The 19,367-nt window shown below is 43.3% G+C and overlaps 1 protein-coding gene across 1 annotated transcript in view; it reads right to left on the bottom strand.

Annotated features, from left to right (window-relative positions):
- The window catches only part of LRMDA (leucine rich melanocyte differentiation associated), a 2,308,867-nt gene that overhangs the window by 73,209 nt on the left and 2,216,291 nt on the right, over positions 1–19,367 (bottom strand). The window lies entirely within an intron of this gene.

The following is a 19,367-nucleotide window of genomic DNA, read 5'->3' as shown; positions in this document are numbered from 1 at the left end:
TTGAGATTAACCTCTTCTCTTCCAGTATCCTTTGTTAAAACATATACATTTAAACAGTTACAATAATGCATGTATATTTATTTTTCTATCCAGCAGGGCACACTGTTGGTACATTTTTAACACAAGGAGATTTACAATATATTTTTCAACACAAGCATCTGTACAAATCAGTTTGATACACAAAAGACATATAATTCTTTACAAAATTCCAGCTAGCTGTGCTGGCATATGTTACACATTCACTGTCCTACTTCTCCTGGCATAGCGGGCAATACCTTACATTGTCACATCTCTCCCCCCTTTGAAGACTCGAGCTAGTTTTTCAAGTGACCCTTGAGAAATGTTGCTTGAGAGGAATGAGCCTGGCAAATATTAAGCCATACCCTGTCTTAGCCCATCTGCATTGGCATTGCTAACCCTACTACAGTGCTGCACTGTCATATCATATACCAGCAACCCTAGGCTTCACCTTAGTAACTTGGCATTTTGCTGGCTGGCTCAAATTAACCATGTTAAGGGACTGTGGTCTGTAACTATAGTGAATTCCTTCCATACAGATAGGGTTGAAGTTTCTGCAGTGCCCATACTATGGTTAGACAGTCCTTTTCTACAGCTGCATAGTATTCCTCCCTGGGTTGGAGTCTATGGCTCAGATATACCACTGGGTGTTCTTCTCCCTCTGATGAAACGTGGCTGAGTACAGCCCCCACCCTATGGTTTGAAGCATCCACCTGCACAACAAAGTCTTTGCGGTAATCTGTACTATGGCTAGACAGTACTTTTCTACAGCTGCACAGTATTCCTCCTGGGCTGCAGTCTATGGCTCAGATATGCCACTGGGTGTTCTTCTCCCTCTGACGAAACTTGTCCGAGAACAGTCCCCACCCCATGGTTTGAAGCATCCACCTGCACAACAAATTATTTGCTATAATCTGGACTGGCTAACACAGAAGGTCCTCCCAAAGCCTCTTTAACCTTTTGGAATGTCTGCTCACAGACTGTGGTCCACACTACCTTGTCTGGCCTGTTTTTCCTTTTCAGGTCAGTGAGGTGAGCAGTTATTCTACTATAATTGGGACAAACTTTCTATAGTATCCTTCTGTCCCCAAGAATGCCCTCACCTGCTTTTTGGTAACAGGGGCAGACCATGCCTGAATGGCTTCCACTTTGGAAGGTTCTGGCCTGATCATACCACTCCCCACTCTATATCCTAGGTAGCAGACCTATGCCATACCTGCCTGATACTTACTGGGCTTAATGGTCAACCCTGACCTTTGGAGTCTGCCCAGGACCTCCCTGACATGCTGAAGGTGCTCATGCCAAGAATGGCTGTAAATGACAATATCATCCAGGTAAGCAAGGGTATAATCTCCTGCTCCTGCTAGGATATGATCTACCAGCATCTGGAAGGTTGCTTGGGCATTTTTCATCTCAAAGGGCATATTTCCACAAAAGGAGGGGGAGTACTGATATTCATCAAAGATACCCACACCTCCAGGTTGGTGGCAAAGCACGAAGCATCAGAGACTATCCATGTGCAACTAACACTGGGTAAAACTGCCCTCCACTTTATAGCCTGCTACAGACCACCCTCCCAAACCCAGGAACCCCACTCGACCTTTCTGAGAACACTGGAAAATATGAAGGTCTCTCCAAACACCATTATATTGGGCGACTTCAACTACCCAAACATAGACTGGGAGCATTACTCTAGCTCTAACACCCTAGCCCAAAGGTTCCTAGAATTTATAAACTCAAATGCTATGGAACAACTTGTTACCACTCCCACAAGAGGGGAAAACATACTGGACCTGATCATCACCAACATGGGGACTCTATGCTCCAGACCAGAAGTGTATCCCTCACTGGTAAGATCAGACCATAAACTAATCTCACTGGATATTCACATCCCGACGCCAACCCCTGCCCAGAAAACCACAGTGAAAAACTTCTCTAAAGCAAATTTCACACTCCTCAAAACCGAGGTGGAATCCTTCAAAGCCCCGGCCTGTGGAAAATAATGCCCAGACCGCAGAATCCTTTATAAACGCATTCTATGAACACCTTCAGGAATGCATGGATCATGCGATCCCAAATAAAACCAAGACCCAATCCTCCAAAGGCAGACGTCCTGTCTGGTGGACCCCAGCCATAAACAAACTATACAATAGAAGGAGGAAGCTACTAAATGATAGAGCAAAATCCCAAAAAGGGAAGGCGTCACTGATCAGTATTAGCAAAAAACTACGGGCACTCATAAAATTGTCTAAGGCCCGCTTCGAGAGAAAAATTGCACAGGACACTAAGGATAATCACAAGGCTTTCTTTAGTTATGTTAGGAACCAGGGTGGTAATTCCCAGATATGCTCAGAATTAGTCCAAAATGACAAAAAATACACTGAACCCACAGACATTGCCAACATCCTAGCTGACAGGTTCAGCAAACTTCTCCCCACCAAAAGGGCAAATATCTATCCCAGCAGAGTGCTGCCCCTGACATCTCAGATGCTCAGGTAAGAGCCGCCTCTCCAAAGCAAAAACACAGCATCAATGGGACCAGACGGTGTCCCAGGCTGCGTCCTACATGAACTCCAAGAAGAGCTAAACCCAAACATAAAACTACTGTTCAATCTCAGCCTTACTACAGGATATGTGCCCAAAGAGTAGCGTACAGCAACAGTGGTCCCTCTCCATAAAGGTGGTGCCTCAATGGATCCTGGAAACTATCGCCCCATAAGCCTGACTAGCTTGGTCTGCAAAACTATGGAAAGGATCATCATGGACCTCATAAATAAAGATATTGGGGGCCTACAGACACTGGATCATACCCAGTTCGGCTTTGTTAAGGGCAGATCCTGCCTCTTAAACCTGGCCAGTTTCTTTGAAACAGTCACCAAGGCCATTGATGAGGGGAAGGTGGTCCACACAGCCTACCTGGACCTTGCAAAAGCCTTCAATACAATACCCACTTTCGGCATTATAGATAAGCTCACCAGCTTAAATATAAACCCCTATGTCACTAGATGGATTGCAAACTGGCTCAAGGACAGAACCCACATGGTTAGAATTGCTGGAGCCATGTCAGACTCCAAACCAGTTACAAGTGGTGTCCCACAAGGCTCAGTCCTGGGACCTCTCTTGTTCAGTATATATTTCTCGGAGGTACAGGCCAACACGGAAGGACTGTGGCTGACCAAGTTCGCAGATGACTGCAAACTGGGCCATAATCGACTCTCCAGCTGACACAAGCATCTTCCAAAAGGGCCTCATAGAAACAGACAACTGGTGCCAGAGCCATGGCCTCAAGCTAAATGCCAAAAGTGTATAGTCATCCTCTTTGGCAAAAACAAAGTGCCCACAAATTACCACATAGGTGGTAATCCATTAAGTACAGAAGAAGTAATTAGGGACCTGGGGACCCAAGTTGATAGCAATCTCTCATTTGACAACCACGTGGCCAAAGTGGTTAGAAAAACATTTTATATAGCCCACCTAATCATGAAGGGATTCACATCTAGATCAGGGGAGGTCATCGTGCCTCTTTACTCATCCCTCATCAGGCCCATAATTGAGTACAATGCCCCTTTTGGGATGTACCTTACCAGACACCTGCAGCAACTGGAAAGACCCCAAAAGTACCTCACCAAGAGGATCAAAGGGCTCAAACAGATACCATATGCTGCCCGGTTAAAGAAACTCCAGCTCTACTCAGTGGCATACCGCCTGTTCAGAGGACGATCTGTGCCTGACATATAAAGCCATGTCCAACCCGGAATTAATGGACATGCTGCACCTCAGAAAATCCAAATCCCATCGAGCTACGCACTCGAGAGACTTGAACCTCAGCACTGAAATAAATAGGACATGCTGGAGGGACAGATTCATAACCCAGAGGCTCCCTTCACTCTGGAATAAAATCCCAGTCCAGGTTACGCAGAGTTCCTCGTTGACTCTCTTCAAGAGGAATCTTGATGAGTGGATGGGAGATCTTAGGTTTACCCCGGGTATCACTTCTGTGTCACTGTTAGACAGAGGCACAGTATACTAACCTCAAAAAAGAGCATAGCAAAATAAATTTAAAATGGGTGGCGAAAGCCAAACACATTCTGGCTAGGCTTATAAATGCCTTAGGGCAGACAGCCTAGTATGAACCTATGAACCTATGAACCTATTTCTGAACTCAAATAATCTGAAATGAGTCACAAAGACTGACCTCCCTCTAGTGGTGGGAATCAGCACCTGCCAGTAGCCCTTGGACAGATCAGTAGTGGTCAGATACTTAGCCCCACCTAGCTGCTCTAAGGTTTCATCTGCCTTAGGGTAAGTTTCTGACTCTGTGTGATTATTTAGTTTCCTGTAGTGCATACAGAACCTGGTGCTGCTATATTTCTTTGTTACCAGCATCTTTGGGGAGGCCAAGGGACTGCTGGACTCTTGGATTAGACCCAATTCCAACATTTCCTGTATCTCCTCCCTCAGAGTCTGTCTGACTTGCTCAGGCACCCTGCAAAGGGTCTGATTTATATGCCTTTGGGGTCCTGTATCTACATGGTGCTGCACCAGGTGGGTGCACCTGCACCCAGGTTTCCCAGTGAACATGCCCACAAACTCCTGTAACACTGCTCGGATTTCTTGAATCTGAGTAAGCGATAGCCGCTGTGACACTGCTACCCCTTCCACTGATGTATCAGTCCAAGCCTCACTGAGGAGAGCAGTCACCATATCCCCCTCAGACTCCTCCTGCCATCCACTGCAAATACTCAACACTAGGGCCTCCCTATCATGGTAAGGCTTCATCATATTAACATGGTACAATTTTTGGCCCTGCCTCCTGCCTAGCACTTCTACCATGTAGTTAACATCACTGAACTTCCTTACCACTTTGAAAGGCCACTCCCAAGCTGCCTGCAGCTAATTGCATCTGACAGGAATGAGAACTATAACCTGCTTTCCCACAGCATACTCTAGCACTCAAGCATTCCTGTCATACCAGACCTTTTTCTGCTGTTGCTGTCTTGGGCGAAGCCCATGAGCTCTCTAAGCCTTGTCCTAAGGTCTAAGACATATGCCACAACAGACTCCTTGTGGGATTCACACTCACCCTCCCACTTATCATGAATCAAATCTAAAGGCTCCCTCTCACCCTATGCCCACACAGCAGTGCAAAGGGTGAAAAACCTGTGGTTTCCTGAGGTACCTCTTTGCATGCAATCAGCAGAAGGGGCAAATATTTGTCCCATTCTCTCTTAAGCTGGTCTGCAAATGCATGTAGCATGGTCTTTAGTGTAGAGTTTAACCTCTCCACAACACCATTAGTCTTAGAATGGTAGGGGTGTTTTTTAGGTGCTTCATCCCACAGCACTTCCACAGACAAGCCAGCAGGTCTGACATGAAATTGGCACCTCTGTCAGTCAGTAATTCTCTCGAGAACCCTACCTGCTGAAAATCTCTCACAAAGCATTTGCCACCTTCTCTGCCTCGATGGAGGACAGAACCACCGCCTCAGGGTATCTAATATCATAATTTACTACTACCAATATATACTTCTTCTCTAGGGAGCTTGGGGTAGTCAGAGGCCCCACAATATCCATAGCTACCCTCTGAAATGGCTCCTCAATCACAGGCAATGGCATCAAAGTAGCCATCAAAGTAGCCTTGACCTTGTATTATGCCTCCCTTACTTTTTGGCACTGCTCACAGGTCCTGCAGTACCCTGTTACATCCCTTGCAAACCCAGGCTAGTATAAGTTCTGCATAATACACCTCTTGTTACACTTTATGTCCATATGACATGCAAAAGGAATGTCATGGGCTACAGCAGAAGTGCCAGACAGTAGGCTCTAGGCACTACCGACTGCTGTATTACCTCATGTTGTAGCCTTCCCTCAGGTGTCCACTCTCTATACAGTAACCTTTTGTTCCAGTATACAGACTCCCCTTTTCCTTGAGAATCAGGCATCTCCCTAGCTACCTCCCTCAAGCCTCTCGGCACAGGTTCAGAGAGCTGAGCCTTTCTCAACTCTGGCTTTGTAATTCTTCCCAGCTGCCCTTCCACAGTAAGTCTGGTATCCTCTGAGAGTGGTGCCTCACTGTCAGCATGGGTACTACCACTCACCTTGTCCAAGGGGACAGCAGTACCTACCAGCAGCTGTGGCTCACCTTCAGATTCAATACTACAGGGTAGCTCCCTCCCTGAAATAGCCACCTCACCAGCCCTGGCTTCAGATTTGAGTTCTGGCTGGGTCTCTCTCAGGCTACCAGACCCACATGCCTGTCTCCAAGTCTGATTGCATGTAACTGCATGCACACAAGATACTGCATTATCAAATTTATTCCCCATCAAGACATCTGCAGGAAAGTCCTCAAACATACCTACTTGTGTGCTTCCTTTTCTACGTTTCCAGTCAAGGTGAACCCTGGCAAAAGGCATTTGGAATGGGGTCCTCCTAAAGCTCAGATTAGAGTGGACTGCCCAAGCAAGTACTGCTCATCTTTAACCACTGCATACTCCAGAATGGTTATGTCAGAGGCTGTCTCTCTCTTATCAATGGCCTGTTTTCCATCAACTCAGACAGGATATAACCTCTGGTGATAGTTTGGTACTCCTATTGTCTCCAGACAACTTACCACTAGCGTACTGTTATTCCCACTTGCTGGCTCCCCCAGCTTTTGTTCCCCATCTTGCCTCTGTGGACATCTATATGATACATGGCCCCACTGGTTATATTTAAAACATTTCACCTTGGTCCTAGCTGTGTACCTGAACTAGTGGCTTCCGTTGTTACTGGTGGACTCTGTTGGGATGGTTTATGCCCGCCATGGGTTCTCTTTTATCCATATGCAGTACTGGGCATCCCCTTCTTGTGCAGTGATGCCCTGACTGCCAAGTACAGATCCCCTTTTTCCCCAGCTCATCTGCAGAGTTACACTCTTGGTCTGTCAACCAGACTATCACGTCCTCAGGCAAAGTGCTATGGGCTTGTTCCCTCACCAAAAGGTCTGCCAGCCCTTCAAAAGTGATGACCTGACACCCACTCACCCATCTATGAAAGTAAGTGCTTAACTCAGCAATATAATCACATACACTTTCATCTGCCTTGTGTCTATGCTCATGAAACCTTTTCCTGTAAGCTTCAGGCGTTAACTTAAAAACATTCAAGTAAAGATTTCTTCACTTCATCGTAACAACAACAAACTATCTTCAGCACTCTTCCTAGATCTCTCAAAAGCTTTCGATATGGTCAAAAATCAGCTACTGCTCAATACCCTACAAACCATCGGTTTAGACCAACACGCAATACAATGGTTTCACTCCTTCCTAAACGGTACACAGCAGGCTGTCTTATGGCAGAGCAAGCCGTCATCCCAACTTCCTCTAACCCTAGGTGTCCCACAAGGGTCCATACTAGGTCCCCTTATTTTCTCTATCTTTATCAATGATCTGCACACCACCATCCCAAGAGCCACCAGCATCCAATATGCAGATGACTCTATGCTAATATGCTCCGCCTCTTCTCCTACAAAACTTCTTGCCTTCACCCAGAACACTTTCAGCACGGTAGAAACATGGCTAGCTTCTAAATTCTAACAAAACCAAGCTACTACTTTTCTCCCCTAACCGTAGAATTTCTTCTCCTTCCTTCAACATCAAATCTAGCAATGACACCATTATGTCCCCTGATGACCATACAAAACTTCTAGGCATAATAATAGACAACAACCTTAAATTTGATAAACATGTAAATCACACTATTAAGTCCATCAACAAAAAACTTGGCTCCCTGTACAGAACCAAACCTTTCCTCACCCCCCCCCCTAGCTAGGGTAGCTATTGCAAGGTCACACCTCCTCTCTACCCTTATGTATGTCTCCCCTGTACTCACCACCCTATCCAAATCTGATCTCAACAAATTACCAGGATGTTACAATCATATAGCCAGATTCCCTATTGGCATGGCTTTTAGGACCCTCCATTGCCAGAACCTCAAAGCACTGGGATGGCTAGAGTATCCTACCCTTCTACAGTTCAACCAGCTTATAGTGGTGCATAAAATACTCCATCAACCTCATAACACCCCTGCCCTCAAAAATATTCTCACTCCTCATAGTGCCCCCAGGCCATTACGCTCAGCTGATAAACTATTGATACTGACCCAAAAATCCAACAACTCTGCAGGGGATGCTATATTTGTCAACTCAACTGGTAAAATCTGGAATCTACTCCCTACTACAGTTACCAAGGAAACCTCATTACCCCTATTTAAAAGAGAACTCAAAAATACCTCATATCTCATTGGCTATGATCTTGTTCTAAACCTAACAATTTCACTAATACATGTCTTGCTACCCAACCTGCTGTTTAGCCAAGTATCTATGCCTCATAGCATTTGAATATCTAAGTATTGTGAATGATGAGATCTGATTGTATTCTATGTTCACATTTTCTGATACATCACTGCCAATCAGATGTAAATCTGCACATTGTGTATATTGATATCTGTCTGTATTCTTTGTCTATATTTTTCTAAACATGTCTGCCTGAGTTTATCACTCAGTGATGTATGTACTGTCTCTTTTTTGGTATGTGGAGCTTTTTTCCCCGGGCTTCCTCTGAAAATGGACATATATCCAGTCGGACTATCCTGGTCAACAAATGTAAAATAAAATAAATAATAAATAAATAAACTTTATTATAATTTAAACAATCAATATTAGACAATTTAGAACAGCAATTACAGCTTTACCATGGAGTAAGGGGGTCATGAACAGTACCCAGAGCCCTTGGTCAACATTATATATCAAAATTCTCAACCTATGCAAACTGTGGTAAAATTTACTGACATTTATTGCTTCTGGGGTTCGGTTATTCCCTTCCCCATTACCTCCATGACTATATAGAAGTAGCTGAGAAGCATTGGAAACAATGAACCACAAAGCATTAAAGAGAATGAAGTGTATATCACATGGGATCACCCATTGCCACCAATTCAAAAAACAGATGCTAGAAAAACAGATACAGTAGTCCATGAAAAGAAAAAGTTAAAAGTAGCATTGATAATTGAAACTGCTACATACAATGATTATTGTGCCTTGTGTACAGAGAGACGGAATTTCATAAAACACTAGGATTTGAAGGCAGAAATGAAAGCAAAGTGGTAAAAAGATACCCAGACAGTTCCAACAGTAGTAGAAGTGATGAGTCTAATAAAAATAAATTTACAGTCACACTTAGACATGCTAACAATACATGGAACCCCATATGAATTACAGGAGGAGGCAGTTCTGGGCACATTGTGGGTGCTGAGAAGAGAACTTTTGGCTAACATCAAAGACTGAAACAATACTAATTTCAGTAACTCTAATCATACCCTGACTTAGGAATGGGGTCCATTCCTTCATGGTACTAGAAACACAAAATACTTGGAGACATTAAACCGGCTGACAGAGGTGAGGGTGGGGCTTGAGCTCGAAATAGAAATGCCTGTCTGTTTGTACAGGTGCAAACTTTATTTAGGGCCTACAAAAAGTGAGAATGTTTGTTTGGTAAACCATTATTGCGGTGTTGCAATTGCTGTAGCAGAGACACCGGATACTTATTGTTTTTTATATCCTAGAAGTTAGTTCACTTTGCAAGATAGAGGACCACATTTGAAGGTACCTTTATTGTTTCAAGCTAATCCCTGATATTTCTGCATCCATTACCATACCCTCCAGACACCTGATTGGACATCATCCCTAAACCATCCTAATTTAACTCCTGCAAAGGATTTAAACAATATCAACCTATCCCTGCTTCAACACAATCAAACCACCCTTAGGGTTTATACACTCAAATACTGTTAGATATGATCTGTGTAATTGTTACTGGAACAGATGTGGTCATCATAATTAATAAAGATGTCTGCACTCTAAAACTGGATGTAATGTCTGGAACCAAATAAAGTCGCCAACACAATTTCTACAATGCGATGATAGTTTCTTGCTACACCTTAGCTGCTTTTAGTGTTGTAATTTATTTTTATTAGCAAAATCTGCCTCAAAGAGAGGCATAATCTTGATAAAACGGATGGGTTATACAAGAGAGAGATGTTATTTTAGAACTTTTTATACATTTTAAGAGAAAATACATTTGTGTAAAATCTTATTATAACTGTAGATGTCCTCATCTTCACTACTGCAGTATTCATAACAGAAGGGATCTCCTGCCAAGGACAGCCCAACATCCAGCCAGCATACCAAAGCCTTTAGTACTTACAGGTGCTGTATGTTACACATACAGTCCCTGTGCAAGGTGTAGGGCATAAAGGTGACATGCGGACACACACAGCCCCGGGAGGAACAGAATGTCCCTAGGGACAAGGAAGAACATGTGCATCAAGAAGGACAACAGAGAAAACAGCCTCTTGACCAGGTGGGCAACAAGAACAGGCTAGAGCAAAGGGGGCAGTAGGAAGCGAATGAATACTGCCACAGTGAGGACATATAATGTTATGATAAAATTTTAAACAACTGTAGTATGTCCATACATATCACAGTTGCAGTATTCCTTGCATATGGGAGAGTAGAAAAGCTGAAGAGGAAACCTGGGAGGAGGAAGGCACTGAAGAGCCCTCTATAAAGCCATGCAGGATAGCCCTGGCAAAGCTAGCTCTAACCCTGGAAATAACATCCAACTTGTAGTGCTGAGTGAAGGTATGGGCAGAAGACCAAGTAGCAGCCTCAAGAACAGAATTGGTATCCAGCCCTCTATAAAGCCATGCAGGATAGCCCTGGCAAAGCCAGCTCTAACCCTGGAAATAACATCCAGCTTGTAGTGCTGAGTGAAGGTATGGGCAGAAGACCAAGTAGCAGCCTCAAGAACAGAACTGGTATCCAGCCCTCTATAAAGCCATGCAAGATAGCCCTGACAAAGCCAGCTCTAACCCTAGAAATAACATCCAACTTGTAGTGCTTAGTGAAGGTATGGGCAGAAGACCAAGTAGCAGCCTCAAGAACAGAACTGGTATCCGGCCCTCTATAAAGCCATACAGGATAGCCCTGGAAAAGCCAGCTCTAACCCTGGAAATAACATCCAGCTTGTAGTGCTGAGTGAAGGTATGGGCAGAAGACCAAGTAGCAGCCTCAAGAACAGAACTGGTATCCAACCCCTTGAAAAAGTACCAGAAAAATCAACAAAATGGAAGAATGAGGCTCTACTGATGAGGAAAGGCATTCACCATGAAAATAACAACAAAAAGAAATAGCCTTAGAAATCCAGAAGAGATGGTCTGCTTAGAAACAGTTAAACCCAAATATGTGGGATGAAAAGAAACAACAAGTTACTCAGATATGCAAATAACATAAGTTTCATCCAAATAATATCTGAAATGTGTATGCAAATCCAAGGTGTGAAGAACATTCTCACTGGCAGATTGCAGAAAAGGAAAGGCAAATGAATAGACAAATTAAGTGATAACTCATTGATCACCTTGTGCATAAAAGGAGGATTAGTACAGACAGATACCCCATCTCTGTGGAAAACTAAGAAAGGAGGAGCATCCATGACAATCTGAAGTTCAGATACCCTCTTGGTCAAAGTGAGTGCCAAAAGAACAGTCTTCCAAGTACAACAATGTAAGAAAGATGAAGCAGCAGGCAATTTTTCAAGAACAATACTTAGGTCCTGAGAAGGTAGAATAAGCTTCCTAGGAAAGTCTGATATGAAGGGTGCCTTAAAGAAATTGCTTGATCTCAAATCTAGATGCCAGAAGAGGGCTCAAGGGCAGACAAGCAGAAATTGCTGACAGGTGAGCTTTAACTGAAGAATATGCCAATCCAGCATAAAGCAGATCACACAAATAAGACAACCAGAGGAACGTCCATAGACAGGTAAGAGAGGCACAAGACAGATCCTCTCTTCTTTTTAGAAAAATATGACTTTCTGATAGTGGGCTTACTGGCTTCCTGCAGGACCTGAAGCATGTCCTCAGAAAAGAGGTGTCTGTATTACTCAACACACCTCTTCCAGACTGTATAAATAAAAGCAAATATTCTTTACTCTGGTCTGTACTGTCCATTGCCAGGAAAACAATTACAAAAAACTGGAAGTCCTCATTTGTTCCCTCATCTAAAGAGTTTCCAGGTCTTCTCTTGGAAATATCTAAGTTAGAAATGTTGACTGTTAAATCTAAATCTACAAGGAATATAAATGTATGTTACAAATGGGAAATGATTAATGCAGTAATCTTTCTTTTTTTATCCTTTTTCCCTTATCTTTGTTTTCTTCTGCAAAAATATTAACTAATCTTGTTGTTTGATACATAGTGAACATCATTGTATATAGTTTTATGTGTTATTATAGTTATTGTATTAATATTTTCTCTTTTTAAATATTGTACTTTTAAAAATCAATTTGTTCAATCTTTTCCAAAATATTTGTTCATTAATAATGTTTTCAATAAAGCTGTTTAAAAAAAAAAGAGATATCTAAAAAGGATCAAAATCCTATCACCCAAAGCATCAGCTGAAGAGTGGACAAGTGAGGATGGATAACAGACTTGTTGTCCTGTGTGAGAAAGTCCACCTGGTGAAGTATCTTGTGATGAATGCCCCTGGCCATGTGAGAAAGAAGGGGGGACCAATGTTGTCTGGGCCAAAAGAGTCACTAGCAAGACTTTTGGAGAGTCCTGCCTGATCTTGTGCAAGACTCGTGGAAACAAAGAAAAGAGAGGGAAGGTATACAGAAACAACCCCTTACAAGGAAAAGACAGGGTATCCACTTTCCAAGCCAGAGGACTTGGGTCTCTGCAACACAATAGAGGAAATTGTCTATTCAGAGGGGAGGCAAAAAGATCTACCTGAGGGATACCACACTGATGGACAATGTCCAGGAACACATCTCTGTAAAGCATCCATTTGGAGCTCGAGTACTGGACCTGCTCAAAGAGTCTGCCACTAGATTGTGCTCTGAGGAACTGTAAACAGCCTTAGCAGTCACTTGACACTGGACAGCGAGATCCCAGACCTACACAGCTAGTCTGCAAAGAAGCTAAAACCTTGCACCCCCTTTATTGTTGACATACCACAAAGAACCTATAACCTTGCACCCCCTTTATTGTTAACATACCACATCACTGCTGTACTGTCTATGTGTGCCCAGGATGAAAGAGGACATGAAAAGCTCAAAGAGCTAGAAGTGGAAACCTCAGCTCCTTGATGCTGATGTGATCTGACCTCTGTTGAAGAGCTAAAGACCCAGAACCTTGACAGAGCAGAAGGAAGCCCCCACCCCCTATCTAAGTCATCTGTAAGGAGCTCTTGAGTCAGGGTTGGAGCCTGGAAAGGAAGCCCCGAGCTGAGAGAAAGTTGATGAATCCACCACTGAAGCTCAAGCTTGAGAAAAGGAAGGAAGGGGTGGCAATGCCCGAGCCACACTGACTTGAGGTATCACTGTAGCTTTTTCATATGAAGCCTGGCTAGAGGGAGTATGGGAATGGTGGAAGCCAAACTCAAGGGCCCTGACAAAGTCTCTGACTGTGACTTAAGCCAGAGGCTGGAGAGACTAGAAAAAGGCGATAAAAGACAGGGCCTTCGGAGCAGGCAGAATTGCCAGCATGAAGATGGTCTGGATCCTGCAACCAAGGAAAACATGATCCTGAGAAGGAGTCATTCCTGATATCTGAAACTTTATGGTGAACACCACATTCAGCAATAGGGAAATATTAAATGGGAGATCCAGAAGCAGAGCATCAGAGGAGGAAGCCTGAATGAGCAGATCACCCAGATAAGGAAAGATCTGAACCTCTCTCATCCTGCAAAAGGCAATGATAGGAAAAAGGCATTTGGTGAATACCTTTGGGGCAGTAGAGAGGCCAAAGGGTAAAGCAGAGAACTGAAAATGCAAGAAAAAGAGAAATGTAAAATTTTCCTGAAAAGATGGATGGTAATATGAAGGTAGGCATCCTTGAGATCCAGAGAAACCAGAAAGACCTGGGGTAGTAGAAGGGGAAACATGGTCTTAACTCATTAACCATAAGTACCGCCTCACAGTGCCTCTGTGCTTACATCCGAGCGCACTGTGAGATGCTAGTAATTGTATGCAGTTACAACCAAGTCCCTTTAACAAGTGCATCTAACTTTACAGCCATATTGTAGCTCCAGTGTGAAAAAATAAGTTGAAAAAGTACCTGAACTTTTTCCGGTACTTTCTCAACTTACTTTTTAGTCTGGAGTTACCTGGTAAATCCAACCTGTCACAAGTGTTCCTTCTCTGCTAGTATGCAAGTATTTTTTTAGCTTAGTAAATAAAATCTGTCCCTCTTCTCATCCTTTTCCTCTGCAACCCCTGCCATCCACCACGAGGAGTTATTGCTAAGCAGGAGGAACTCAGCAGGACACCTACCCTCTGAAAGGTGCATTCTAGGCAGATCTTTACACTGTAAAAAGATGGCCCCATTATTGGGTTGGAAGGTATTTTCTTTGTTGAAGGTATTTACTTTGGTGAAGCCACTACTGGAGCCACCAGCAGAAGGAGAGGAAATCTAAGGAAAGATGAAATTTGAGAGAAGCCGGAAGCATACAAGTTAGAGACTGGAGCGAGAAGTAGTTACAAGTTTTTAGATGCAACAACAAACAAGCTTAACAGACTGTTCTTCAAGTTTTGACTCAGAGTCTGATAACTACCTTCAACAGGCTGAGTGAACCACAGAAGAAGGGAAGGAGTTAGGGACAGTCACAGATCCGAGCTACAGCGATGGAGTTCCAGGCGTTAAGTGTAATGATAAATAGGAATTGGGAGGGGAGGCTCCACATATTCTTTTTCTGTACTTGGCTATACATGTTTAACATAAAAAAAAAAAAAAAAAAAACAAATACAAAGACCAACCTTGCTGTTGTGGAGTTTGGCTTCACTAATTCACTTACATACCAGAGAATTTAGTCATTACTTTTGGAGAGAACCTGTTCTCCCGCTGTTGTTCTGTTTCGTTGGCAGCCCTCCTCATTTAATGTTCAGTTTGCTGTGGTATTGTGGTTTGGTTGGTTTATAATGCAGAGAAGACTCTTCTCCGTACCTTTATTTTGCTGCTTGCTTAAAAAATTATTTGTTTTTTGTGACTGCATTGATCAAAACAGTACTCAGGTAAACTCACTGTATCCTAGGAGAATGACACACTAAGCAGTTGGGGGGTGGGTCTGAGTGATCAGCCTCAGCCCACTAAAATGATTAAATGTGACAAACGGTCCATTGATCTTGCATATTGGTCCATACTAATTATCGCTAGTTAGGCGAGGTAAAATTCTTTCAGGAGTTGTCCCCCACCTTTTACTGACTTCATTGTACAGAGATTTACTCCTCCCCCAGGGGCGATTTGGGTGGATATAATAAAGTATCTAACGTACTGTTTTTTTTAGTGTGAAGTAGCATTTACTTTGCATTTCATGTTTTATTGTCTTGTTTGGAAGAACAGAGAAGGTCTTAAGTCCTGACCGGCATCAGTTCCAAGTAGCAAATGAGCATGTGGGACTGGGAAGTCTGAAGGGAATACATTTTTGCTGTGGACCAGGATGAGCTATAATCAGATGGAGTTAAGGTTGCATTTTGTTTTTTGTAAGAAGGAAGAAGGGATTTCCAAACCATGAAATACTCCTGACAGATAATGGATAGAACCCAAGAGTTTGTTGTGGTCCTTAACAAATTTGAAAGAGAGGGAAAGACAGAGGGATAAGGGACCTTAAAGATCAGTGTCTGCTGAACATCTTTCACATTTACATTTTTAGTCTAGCTCTTATGGTTAAAGAGTTATGAACTTTTATTTTCTGTATGATATTAAAAGTGGATTTATCTGAAAATAAGCTCAGGCTGCACTGTTGTTCCTACGGTGGAAGTAGCAGGCAGCATTTTCTGTGCTGCTTCGGAGTGAATGAGTTAAGAGACAACATCCAAAAGTAAGGAACCTTGAGAAAGGTGTTGAGCTGGTAAAGGTATAGAATTGGTCTCCAGGTGTCCTCCTTTCTGGGAACTAAAATCATTCTGGAATAAAAACCTCTGCTCACCTGGGCAGGGATATAGGTTGGACAGTGCCTTGGATCAAAAGAGAATGAAGCACATTTGGGAAAAGACAGAGTTGTTCCCAACGAGGTTGAGGGATGCACAAAAAGGGAAGAAGGGATTTCCAAACCATGAAATACTCCTGACAGATAATGGAAAGAACCCAAGAGTCTGTTGTGGTCCTTAACAAGTTTGAAAGAGAGAGGGAAAGACAGAGGGATAAGGGACCTTGGCAAAGGGAAAGGGGAAGCAAACTGTCAAATGGATCCCAGCATATTCTGAAAAGCAGGTTTCTGGGAAGTAGGGGTTTGATTAGACTTAGCAGGAAGCACATGTCTAGAACCCTTTTTCCCTTTGAGTGGAGGATGAGACTGCCTATGAGCAAAAGCAGATTCAGACAGAAATTCCTCTGAAACCTTGGAACAGGAGAAACAAAAATATGTCTCAACATCTGCAGGGCTTTGCCTTTATCCTGGGGAAATTTAAAAAGTTCAGCAAGAGCAGCACCACAAATATTTTAATTGTCCAAAGGAGCATCCAATAGTTTGGCCTTAATGTTATCAGGCAAAGCCTGAAGACAAAGCTAGAACTCATACCTCATAACAGAAACAAATGCGGTAGCCCTGGAAGAAGAATCAGATGCATCATAGCTGCATTTAGAGTGGTGGGCAACATGAGAAGTGGAACTCAACAGGGAAAGGGCAGATGCCTTTCCCTCAAAGTCAAGAAGGTTGGAAATCACTTATGAAACCCAAGAAAGAAGGGTCAGAATATACCTGGTCATTGCCCTAAAGGATAAGGTTGCGGTAGTATAAATCTTTTTGCATAGCCTCTCTATGGCCCTACTATCCTTGTTGAAAGAAAGCAGCTTGGCAGAGGGCAATAGTTTGGAGGGTTTGTCAGAAGAGGCAGATACTACAGAAAAATCAGCAGAAGGGCATTTATACAGGAATTTACCTTCACCAGGCACCTTGTAAAACCTGTCAGGTTTCTTGTGAGCTGAGAATCAGGGGCCACACAAGCTGCTGAGAAGGTATCCAAGTAGGGCAGCCAGAATTGGGGGAACAGCAGAAGGCTTGAGAGACTCCATCTAAAGCAGCTCATAATACCTTTTCTGGATATCAGACACTTGACAGCAATCCCACTTGAAGTCCATCATATAGGTAACAGTAACCCCAAACAAGAGTTCCTCTAAAGGGGAATCAGGACTAATAAAATGATCTTCCTCTGAACCACAGTCCAAGGGGGGAAGGGATATGAGAAAAGTAGGCTAAGGACTTCTACCCCGAATCCTGATTCTTATTCTCATCAGCTCCCTAGGTCTCTTAAGAGAAGGGGCAGGCACAGAGACCCCTTCAGGAGGCTTTAAAGCCATTAAAGCATTAAACAACCCAAGTAAAATCTTGCCATCCTTGTTGGGGATACTTAACTGCAGGGGACATATACTTGATTTTCTATGGGACATCCACAAACAACACCCGAGGAGGGTCAGACCCTTGGTGACATTCATTAAGTGTAATAAGAATCTCCTCCCTCACTAAGGTCTGTGGAATTTCCATCAGTCCCTTGGATATAATCATCTGAGATTCTCCCTCAACATCTGGAGCAGATGTTGGTAAAGCTTGCGATGATGTCTGAGAAGTTGGATCCATGTCATCCTCTGACATGGCAAAGGAATCTGAAGCAACTACCGGATAATCCTCTGGGCTTTCATTAGCCTTGAGAGTGATGTCCAAGGGAGGCTGGACAGTAGCTGTACCAGACCTAAGTTTTTTTACCTTTTTTTTGGATGATGTCTGACCCTCAGGATGGGAAGATTCTGCCATAGCACTTTGATCCTACAGCTTAAGGCATTGTTTTTCATGGTAAACAGATAAGAGGGGGGGAGATGAATGCATAGGGTCTTGGGGACAAGAGTTTTCAGGCAAAACACTACATATGGTTGTGGAAGGCACCCAAATAGCAGAGACAATGGTTCTGACAGTTTTTATGGGGAATCTGCCTCCCACACTGACATTTTCCCTTTATGGATGACGTGAAACCAGCTAACGCTTAAATAAAAAAGAAACATTATGGGAAATCCCAACAGCAATTTGTATGAAACATGGCTTGGTAACCAGCACAGCGGAAAGGTGTTCAAGCTGATGTTCAGTGATGGTATTCAGACTGGCGGCAAAGAAGTTCTGAGTGTGTGTGTGTCCATGTATCAACATTATGCCCTATGCCTTGTGCAGGGATTCCATGCATCAACATTATGCCATATGCCTTGTGCAGGGAGTTTATGCATCAACATTATGCCTTATGCCTTGTGCAGGGAGTCCATGCATCAACATTATGCCCTATGCCTTGTGCAGGCAGCGTATGTGTGACATATGGCAAGTATAAGTACTAAAGGCTTTGGTATACTGGCCTGACATTGGGCTATCCTTGGCAGGAAATCCCTTCTGTTATGAATACTGTGACAGTGATATGGAAGGCCATCATATAATTCAGAATTAGACATTTCAAAATATCAGTGATATATCTGTTAAGTGTCTCTCAGGGGATCCTGAGAGAATCCCTCTTCAGATGAATTTCATCCAATCACCCTAGAGTTTGTGAACAGGATTAAGACTATGAGCTGTTAATGAATTGCTTCCTGTTGTACAAATAGGTCACCCCTGAAAAGGGTCACATGTGCCCAATGAGGAGATCCTGTTAATAAAGTAATACAGGATATCTTATACATCTGAAAACCTGCATTAGATACTTCCTCCACCACCACCACCAGCCCAAACACGAAAATCATACCATTACTTAGATGCTCAGGTTTTGAAGTCCACCCCCACCCCCCAACATGAGAATCATACCATTACTTAGATGCTCAGCCTTTGAAGTCCACCTCCACCACCGCCATACATGAGAATCATACCATTACTTAGATTCTCAGCCTTTAAAGTCCACCACCACCCCCAAACACGAGAATCATATCATTACTTAGATTCTCAGCCTTTGATGTCCACTACCACCACCCCCATACATGAGAATAATACCATTACTTAGATGCTCAGCCGTTGAAGTCCACCACCACCCCCATACATGAGAATCATACCATTACTTAGATTCTCAGCCTTTGATGTCCACTACCACCACCCCCATACATGAGAATAATACCATTACTTAGATGCTCAGCCGTTGAAGTCCACCACCACCCCCATACATGAGAATCATGCCATTACTTAGATTCTCAGCCTTTGAAGTCCACCACCACCACCCCTATACACAAGAATCATACCATTACTTAGATTCTCAGCCTTTGAGGTCCACCACCACCCCCAAACATGAGAATCATACCATTACT

The sequence above is a fragment of the Protopterus annectens genome, chromosome 14.part0 (genome assembly GCF_019279795.1).
Source record: "Protopterus annectens isolate FY-2018-M chromosome 14.part0, PAN1.0, whole genome shotgun sequence".
Lineage (NCBI taxonomy): Eukaryota > Metazoa > Chordata > Ceratodontiformes > Protopteridae > Protopterus > Protopterus annectens.
This window is presented reverse-complemented; position numbering and strand designations above follow the sequence as displayed.